We start from the raw sequence: 10,342 nt of genomic DNA, 5'->3' as shown, positions 1-10,342 counted from the left end.
AGAAGTACAGAGATGAGCCACAAAAGTTCTGGAACACAATCTTATGGACCGATGAGACCAAGATTAATCTCTACCAAAGGGATGGAAAGGCCAAAGTGTGGAGAAAGAAAGGAACTGCTTATGATCCACAGCATACAAGGTCATCTGTGAAGCATGGTGGAGGTAATGTCATGGCTTTGGCGTACATGGCCGCTTCTGGAACAGGCTTGTGGTAACAAAGTGATGAGACTATGTCTGATAAAATGTCTGGAGTCAGAATCTGACACATAACTGTCTCAGAGATAAAGAGCTGCAGGTGGGGGTGTCATGCATTGTGTGGTGTGTACATAGCTGCTCTGATGGTGCTTTGGGGTTTTTGTTCAGCTATTAAATGCGTCTGTATCACTGTGTTGACTCACAGCACAGAAATACAAGCCTTTATCTCCTGGCTCCAGATTCTTCACTGTGAACGTCCCATTCTCTGCGACATCCTTGGTGGCTGAGAATTTCTCTTTGCTGAATTCTCCAAAGTCATGATCTGATTTGACCGAACTTGTGAACACGATCAATTTCATAGTTTCTCCAGGCAGCTGTCTGTACCAGTACATCTGGTTATAAGTATAACCTTTTGTGTGGTTGCAGTGCATTGTTGCACTTTCACCCTTCTTTTCCCATAGTATGGAGGTCTGTGTCACATCACTTCCATCAGTTAGACCTGTGAGATCAACAGATACACACTTTAATATTCTCCAGAGTTGTGCATGTCTTGTTTTCCTCATTACTTCCACTTCAAATAAGAAGCAATTACAGCCTGAAAATGACCTGAATTCACATTAAAACACAAGAACAACAATCTGAGGACGCCTCGTTTGACGACAATAATATCCATGTCGTATTAAACAGGAAGGATTTTACCTTTCATCCACAGCAGAAATATAACAAAGCTGAGGTGACCGTGTCTGCTAATGTCCATGTTCTGGAGGTCTGAGGCTGATCAATGAATGGCAGCGTGTTTACAGACATGTGAAGAGTTTTAGGTGGTGGGAGTGTCTCTGCTTTGAGTGACGTCCTGTGATCATCATGATGAGTCAAGCTGTGATTGTTGTGGTATTTATGAAGAACAGAATCGCTGCTTTCATTTTCTAAGTCACTGAGTGGATCTGAAACAGACTGTACTGAGAGGAGAGTTTACAGACTTTAATGCTCTAGTTCAACATAAATGGTTGTGAGGCTGCAGGTGTTCAGGAGCCTCAGTGTCTTTTCTGTGTGTCAGACAGATAAAGGAAGGTTTTTGTATTGGGTTTAGTGGAATCTGCAGCACTGTGTCGACTGGCAGCACAGAAATACACAGCACTGTCACTTAATTCAAGATTAGAAATGTTGAGGCTTGATTGTTTACGTCCATCTCCATCAAAGCTGATTTTATGCTTCACGTTGTCTTCAGGATATTGGGAATCTAAGTACAGATATCCCAGGAGCTTCAGAGCTTTGTGTTCATCTTGTTTGTACCAGAGAATAACGTCGTAGCTTGAGATACTGTGTGAACATTTAATCTCGCTGTTCACAGATTCACCAGCTTTCTTCACCATGAAAGGAGGTGTCTGGGTGACTTGTCTGTTGTCGGAGGCAGCTGTGGAACAAAGCAAACCAGACTCTAAATGCAGGAACTGTAAACTTTGTCTTGTTCTACAATATTGTTGTTTGTCTCACCATTATTTCTCGACAGATGAAGAAAACAGAACGTGAAGAGCATTAAAATCATGTTGAAGAAGTTTGGATTGGAGACTCCTACAGCCAGTTTGTCTTTCAGGTTCTTGTCAGTTCAGTCTGTGGATGAGAACGTTTCACTGGTTCAGTGGAAAGAGCAGAGGAGGAGTCAGAGAGGAGTCATTTGTTGAAGTGTGTCTCCTCCTGCTGGAGGAAAAAGATGCTTTCAGAGAGGAAAGACTGTTGAGCTGCATCAGGACTTGTTCATTCTCAGGATGATAATTATTTCAGTATGTAAAACATTTTGAACTTTTCTTTTTAACAGACTTTTGTTCCGTCTGCTGATCTTTACTGTTTATATGTGGTAACAAAATGATGAGACCTTGTTTGATAAAATGTCTATAAAGTCAGAATCTGACACATAACTGTCTCAGAGATAAAAAGCTGCAGGTGGGGGTGTCATGCATTGTGTGGTGTGTACATAGCTGCTCTGACGGTGCTTTGGGGTTTTTGTTAAGCTATTAAATGCGTCTGCATCACTGTGTTGACTCACAGCACAGAAATACAAGCCTTTATCTCCTGGCTCCAGATTCTTCACTATGAACGTCCCATTCTCAGCGAAATCCTTGGTGGCTGAGAATTTTTCTTTGCTGAATTCTCCAAAGTCATGATTTTTACTGGCAGTCGTTGTGTAGACGATCTGTTTCATCGTTTCTCCAGGAAGTTGTCTGTACCAGTACATATGGAAATATAAACTCCCCTTTGTGTGGTTGCAGTGCATTGTTGCATTTTCGCCCTTCTTTCCCCACAGTATGGAGGTCTGTGTCACATCACTTCCATCAGTTAGACCTGTGAGATTAACAGATACACACTTTAATATTCTGCAAAGTTGTGCATGTCTTGTTTCCCTCATTACTTCCTCTTCAAATAAGAAACAGTCACAACCTGAAAATGACCTGAAATCCACATTTAAACTGAAGAACAACAATCTGAGGATGCCTTACTTAACAACGATAATATCCATGTTGTACTGAACAGGAAGGATTTTACCTTTTATCCACAGCAGAAATATAACAACGCTGAGGTGACCGTGTCTGCTAACGTCCATGTTCTGGAGGTCTGAGGCTGATCAATGAATGGCAGCGTATTTACAGACATGTGAAGAGTTTCAGGTGGTGGGAGTGTCTCTGCTTTGAGTAACGTCCTGTGATCATCATGATGAGTCAAGCTGTGATTGTTGTGGTATTTATGGAGAAGAGTGTCACCACTTTTATCTTCTAAGTCACTGAGTGGATCTGAAACAGACTGTACTGAGAGGAGAGTTTACAGACTTTAATGCTCTTGTTCCACATTAAGAGTTGTCACTCTTTTCATATTTTATCGATGTCAAAAAAAACTTAAGGAGCAGTTTAGAGGTGTCTAGGTTCCTTGTCAATGGGCACTTCAGCCATGGATGCACAGGAGTTTTCCCAAGTGCTTTTAAGAAAACTCTGGTCAGGTCTCTTCTGAAGAGGAATAATTTCGACACTATTCCAGACCAGTGTCCAATCTGCCAGTTTTAAACAGAATTTTTCACAAAGTGGGTTTTAATCAGTTGAGTGATTTTATGTAAAAGTCACAGTTTGTACAAAACTTTCCAATCTGATTGTTGGATAATCACAGTACTGAGACTGCCCTGATCAGGTTTTAAATGATATTCGAATGAACATGGACAAGGGGAAAGTCTCTGTCCTGGTTAGACTGGATTTAAGTGCAGCATTTCTCATGGTAGACTACAATATTCTTTTAAGCCAACTTCACGACAAGATCAGCCTCTCATGTGCTGTTTTTAACTGGTTTAAATCCTACCTCTCTGGCAGACAATTTTATGTGTCTATCAATGGAGCCTCCTCTTCTGAGAAATAAAAACTGGATTGTGGTGTCCCCCAAAGCTCAATCCTAGGTCCACCACTTTTTAATCTGTACATACAGCTACTTGGTGATGTCAACAGGAGAGTGTTTTCACAGCTACGCTGATGATACCCAGTTATACATCACCGTGTCTCCTGATGACCTTGGACTGGTTGATGTCCTTTTTTAACTGTATTTTAGATGTTAAGACCTGGATGGCAGAGAACTTCCTGCAGCTCAACCAGGACAAAACTGAGGTTTTAGTTTTTGGCCCTGAGGCTCAGAGAGAGAAACTTTTACCAAAATTATAAATAATGTCTCTATCTCCTTCACAACAGGTAAAACAAACCTGGGCGTTGTTATTGACTCTCATCTTGGTTTTATCCATCACATTAAAAACTTAGCAAAAACTGGATTTTATCACCTCAAGAACACAGCCAGAGTCAGGCCATTTCTCTCTCGAGCAAACAGAGACGCTGACCTAAAGTTCTTTTCTTGGTTTATAAATGTCTTAATGGTCTTGGTCTTTTATATTTATCAGATCTGCTTTTACCATGTCGCCTCCTTGCAGCCCTGAGGTCATCTGGTACTGGCCTTTTAGTGGTTCCTAGAGTTAAGACAAAGAAGTATGGTGAGACATCTTTTCAGTTTCATGGCCAAAATCTACGGAACAGCCTGCAGGAGGACCTCAGGGCTGCACAGTGTTGATATTTTGAAAAAGACACTCAAGACCCACCTTTTTACCTTAGCTTGTAATTAATCTTAAATGTATATTTTACCTATTTTTTTCTGTGGGTTCATTTTATATTTGTTTGTTTTATATGTAAATCACATTGTGTTGCAATTCATTTGTTCAAAAGGTGCTATGTAAATAAAGTGATTTGAGTTAGGAGTCATTTGTTGAGCTGTGTCTCCTCCTGCTGGAGGAAAAAGATGCTTTCAGAGACAAAAGACTGTTGAGCTGCATCAGGACTCATTTGTTCTCAGGATGATAATTATTACAGACTTGTATTTAAAACATTTTGAACTTTTCTTTCTTACACATATTTGTTCGTTAGCTGATCTTTAGTGTTTATCATGGTATGTAATGACTGCTGAGGGTAGAATGTCTATTAAAGCCAGAATCTGAACAACTGTCTCAGAGATAAAGAGCTAGCGTGGGGGTGTCATGCATTGTGTGGTTGTACATAGCTCTCTGATGTGCTTTGGGGTTTTTTTCAGCTATTAAATGTCTGTATCATGTGTATACTACACACGAAATACAAGCCTTTATCTCCTGGCTCCAGATTCTTCACTGTGAACGTCCCATTCTCAGCAACAGTCTTGGTGGCTGAGAATTTTTCTCTGCTGAATTCTCCAAATTCATGGTCGTCATTACCAGTCCTTGTGTAGACGATCTGTTTCATAGTTTCTCCAGGAAGCTGTCTGTACCAGTACATCTGAGTATACGTATAATCTTTTTTGTGGCTGCAGTGCATTTTTGCACTTTCACCCTTCTTTCCCCACACTATGGAGGTCTGTGTCACATCACTTCCATCAGTTAGACCTGTGAGATTGACAGATACACACTTTAAATTCATCGAGTTGTGCATGTTTGTTTTCCTCATTACTTCTCTCAAATAAGAAACAAATACAACCTGAAAAGATCTGTAATCCAATTAAACAAAGAGCAACATGACATGCTCGTTTGACAACAATAATATCCATTGTGCTAGTCTGAACAAGGAGGATTTTAACCTTTCATTCAGCAGATGAAATATAAGCATGAGTGACGTGCTTTTCTAAGTCCATGTTTGGAGCTCTGAGGCTGATCAATGAATGGCAGGTATTTACGACATGTGAAGAGTTTCAGGTGGTGGGATGTCTCTGCTTTGAGTGACGTCTGTGATCATCATGAGAGTCAAGCTGTGATTGTTGTGTATTATGAAGAAAGTGTAACACATTATTATTTCTAAGTCACTGAGTGGATCTGAAACAGACTGTCTGAGAGGAGGTTTTAAGACTTTAATAGCTCTTGTTCCATCGCATTTTCAGAATCAAAGTTGGTTTAACTTACTTTCATAAATAATTTTATTCCTGATTATACATAAAAACTTGAGGAGCATGTTTAGAGGTGGCTAGTTCCATTGATTTGCTGGTGCATTCAGCTTGGATGAACAGGAGTTTTCCATTAGACTGCTTTTAAGAATAACTTGGTCATGGTCTCATTACTGAAGAGGTATATGGTTTTTAGGACGCAATTTCCAGACCAGTGTCTGCAATTATGCCAGCTTTTAACACAGAATTTGTTTATCACAAGTGGGTTTTAACATAATTGAACTGATTTTATGAAAAGTCACAGTTTGTAAATTTTCCAATCTGATTGTCAGACAGTCACAGTACTGAGACTGCCCTGATCAGGTTTTAATGATATTCGAATGAATGGACAAGGGGAAAGTCTCGTCCTGGTATTTGGATTTGAGTGCAGCTTTCTCATGGTAGACTACAATATTTTTTAAGCCAACTTCAGACAGATCAGCTCTCATGTCTGTTTTAACTGGTTTAAATCCTACCTCTTGCAGACAATTTTATGTGTTTATCAATGGCCTCTCTTTGGAAATAAAAACTGGATTGTGGTTTCCCCCAAGCTCAGTCCTAGGTCCACCATTTTAATCTGTACATACAGCTACTTGTGATGTCAAAGGAAATTGTTTTCACAGCTACACTGATGATACCAGTTATACATCACCGTGTCTCCTGATGACCTTGGACGGTGTGATTCTTTTTTAACTGTATTTTTAGATATTAAGACCTGGATGGCAGAGAACTTCCTGCAGCTCAACCAGGAAACTGAGTTTTAGTTTTTGGCCCTGAGGCTAGAGAGAGAAACTTTTACCAAAATTATAAATAATGTCTTATTCCTTCACAACAGGTAAACACACCTGGGTGTTGTTATTGACTCTATCATGTTTTATCTCAAGTTAAAAACTTAGCAAAAACTGTTTTATTTTACTCAAGAACCACCATTGAGTCAGGCCATTTCTCTCTCAAAGATAGTTTTTGATCTAAGGCTATTTTTTTTGGTTTATAGATGTCTTAATGGTCTTGGTCTCTCATATTTGTCAGATCTGCTTTTACCATGTCGCCCCCTTGCAGCCCTGAGGTCCTCTGGTACTGGCCTTTTAGTGTTTCCTAGAGTTAAGACAAAGAAGTATGGTGAGACATCATTTCAGTTTTATGGCCCACATCTACGGAACAGCCTGCAGGAGGACCTCAGGGCTGCACAGTGTTGATATTTTGAAAAAGATACTCAGGACCCACCTTTTTTACCTTAGCTTGTAATCAATCTTAAATGTATATTTTACCTGTTTTTTTCTGTGGGTTCATTTTATATTTGTTTGTTTTATATGTAAATCACATTGTGTTGCAATTCATTTGTTCAAAAGGTGCTATGTAAATAAAGTGATTTGAGTTAGGACTCATTTGTTGAGCTGTGTCTCCTCCTGCTGGAGGAAAAAGATGCTTTCAGAGACAAAAGACTGTTGAGCTGCATCAGGACTCATTTGTTCTCAGGATGATGATTGTTGCAGACTTGTATTTAAAACATTTTGAACTTTTCTTTACAGACTTTTGTTCTGTCTGCTGATCTTTACTGTTTATACATGGTAACTGAATGATGAGGGATAAAATGTCTATAAAGTCAGAATCTGACACATAACTGTCTCAGAGATAAAGAGCTGCAGGTGGGGGTGTCATACATTGTGTGGTGTGTACATACCTGCTCTGACTGTGCTTTGGGGTTTTTGTTCAGCTATTAAATGCGTCTGTATCACTGTGTCTCACTGACAGCACAGAAATACAAGCCTTTATCTCCTGGCTCCAGATTATTCACTGTGAACGTCCCATTCTCAGGAGCAGTCTTGGTGGCTGAGAATTTTTCTTTGCTGAATTCTCCAAAGTCATGATTTTTATTGCCAGTCGTTGTGTAGACGATCTGTTTCATAGTTTCTCCAGGAAGCTGTCTGTACCAGTACATATGGATAAAAAACAACCCCTTTGTGTGGTTGCAGTGCATTGTTGCACTTTCACCCATCTTTCCCCACAGTATGGAGGCCTGTGTCACATCACTTCCATCAGTTAGACCTGTGAGATTAACAGATACACACTTTAATATTCTGCAGAGTTGTGCATGTCTTGTTTCCCTCATTACTTCCTCTTCAAATAAGAAACAGTTATAACCTGAAAATGACCTGAAATCCACATTAAAACTAAAGAACAACAATCTATGAATGCCTCTTTTGACAACAATAATATCCATGTCGTACTGAATAGGAAGGATTTTACCTTTCATCCACAGCAGAAATATAACAAAGCTGAGGTGACCGTGTCTGCTAACTTCCATGTTCTGGAGGTCTGAGGCTGATCAATGAATGGCAGCGTATTTACAGACATGTGAAGAGTTTCAGGTGGTGGGAGTGTCTCTGCTTTGAGTGACGTCCTGTGATCATCATGATGAGTCAAGCTGTGAGTGTTGTGGTATTTATGAAGAAGAGTGACACCACTTTTATTTTCTAAGTCACTGAGTGGATCTGAAACAGACTGTACTGAGAGGAGAGTTTACAGACTTTAATGCTCTTGTTCCACATTAAGAGTTGTGACTATTTTCATATTTTATTGATATTAAAGAGGTGGTGGGTTCCTTGTTCATGAACACTTCAGCCATGGATAAACGGGATTAGTACCAGTGACCCTATGGTTCCATATCCACTCTTTTAACCACTTGTCATTTTAACTCTCTTTAACTGATCAGATGATACAGAACATCATCATCAGCATATCTGATGATTTAAATGCATCTTTAGTTGCATATCGAGTCAATATTTATGTCATTAATGTTTGATAAATGCTCACAACCATTATAAAGTGAAGCAGTATTTATTTCCAATATCACAAGTGTCAGAAGACGTCAAAGCTGAAACAAAACTGGTGATCAGATTCATCAAAGGTTTGCTTGAGGTGGAGGCTGCAGGTGTTCAGGAGCTTCAATGTCTTTTCTGTGTGTCAGACAGATAAAGGAGGGTTTTTGTATTGGGTTTAGTGGAATCTGCAGCACTGTGCCGACTGGCAGCACAGAAATACACAGCGCTGTCACTTAATTCAAGATTAGAAATGTTGAGGCTTGATTGTTTACGTCCATCTCCATCAAAGCTGATTTTATGCTTCACGTTGTCTTCAGGCTTTGGGGAATCATAACTCAGATATCCCAGGAGCTTCAGAGCTTTGTGTTCATCTTGTTTGTACCAGAGAATAACTTGATAATCTGTGTTACTGTGTGAACATTTAATCTCACTGCTGACAGATTCACCAGCTTTCTTCACCATGAAAGGAGGTGTCTGGGTGACTTGTCTGTTGTCGGCGGAAGCTGTGGAACAAAGCAGACCAGAATTTAAATGCAGGAACTGTAAACTTTGTCTTGTTCTAGAATATTGTTGTTTGTCTCACCCATATTTCCCGACAAATGAAGAAAACAGAACGTAAAGAGCATTAAAATCATGTTGAAGAAGTTTGGATTGGAGACTCGTACAGCCAGTTTGTCTTTCAGGTCCTTGTCAGTTCAGTCTGTGGATGAGAATGTTTCACTGGTTCAGTGGAAAGAGCAGAGGAGGAGTCAGAGAAAAGTCATTTGTTGAAGTGTGTCTCCTCCTGCTGGAGGAAAAAGATGCTTTCAGAGAGGAAAGACTGTTGAGCTGCATCATTTGTTCTCAGGACGATAATTATTTCAGACTTGTAATTAAAACACTTTGAACTTTTCTTTTTATCAGACTTTTGTTCCGTCTGCTGATCTTGACTGTTTATATGTGGTAACAAAGTGATGAGACCTTGTTTGATTAAATGTCTATAAAGTCAGAATCTGACACATAACTGTCTCAGAGATAAAGAGCTGCAGGTGGGGGTGTCATACATTGTGTGGTCTGTACATACCTGCTCTGATGGTGCTTTGGGGTTTTTGTTCAGCTATTAAATGCGTCTGTATCACTGTGTCTCACTGACAGCACAGAAATACAAGCCTTTATCTCCTGGCTCCAGATTCTTCACTGTGAACGTCCCACTCTCTGCGACATCCTTGGTGGCTGTGAATTTCTCTTTACTGAATTCTCCAAAGTCATGATTTTTATTGCCGACCACTGTGTAGACAATCTGTTTCATAGTTTCTCCAGGCAGTTGTCTGTACCAATACATACGGATGTAGCCAACTCCCTTTGTTTGGTTGCAGTGCATTGTTGCACTTTCACCCTTCTTTTCCCACAGTATGGAGGTCTGTGTCACATCACTTCCATCAGTTAGACCTGTGAGATTAACATGAAGACATGCAAACCGTTTATATTTCAACAGAGTTGTGCATGTGTTGTATAAAACTTGCACTTACAGATTGAAAATTACCTGAAGTCCACTGTAAAAAAAGCAACAATCTGAGGATGCCTCGTGTGGTGATGATAATATCCATGTTGTTCTGGACAGACGATGTCAACGTGTCATGAAGGTGCAGAGATATGAGGAGGTGTAGGAGGGGTTGTTACTGCAGAGTGTCATGTGATTCTGTGAGCACGTCTATAGAAAGTTCCCCGTACAGTCCATCACTCACATCTGCATTAACTGAGACGTGTTCAATTGAATGTTTGTTGTCAGCTCCTTATACTGTATCATTTGTCAAACCGCTGCCAAGATTTTGCGTGCAAATATCTTAGTTATTAGTTTGTGTGCATAATATTCCCACGTATTAGAAGTT

This window comes from Mugil cephalus, chromosome 17, assembly GCF_022458985.1.
Source record: "Mugil cephalus isolate CIBA_MC_2020 chromosome 17, CIBA_Mcephalus_1.1, whole genome shotgun sequence".
NCBI classification, from domain to species: Eukaryota; Metazoa; Chordata; class Actinopteri; order Mugiliformes; family Mugilidae; genus Mugil; species Mugil cephalus.
The sequence above is the reverse complement of the archived record's forward strand: the minus strand, read 5'-3'. Positions refer to the sequence as shown.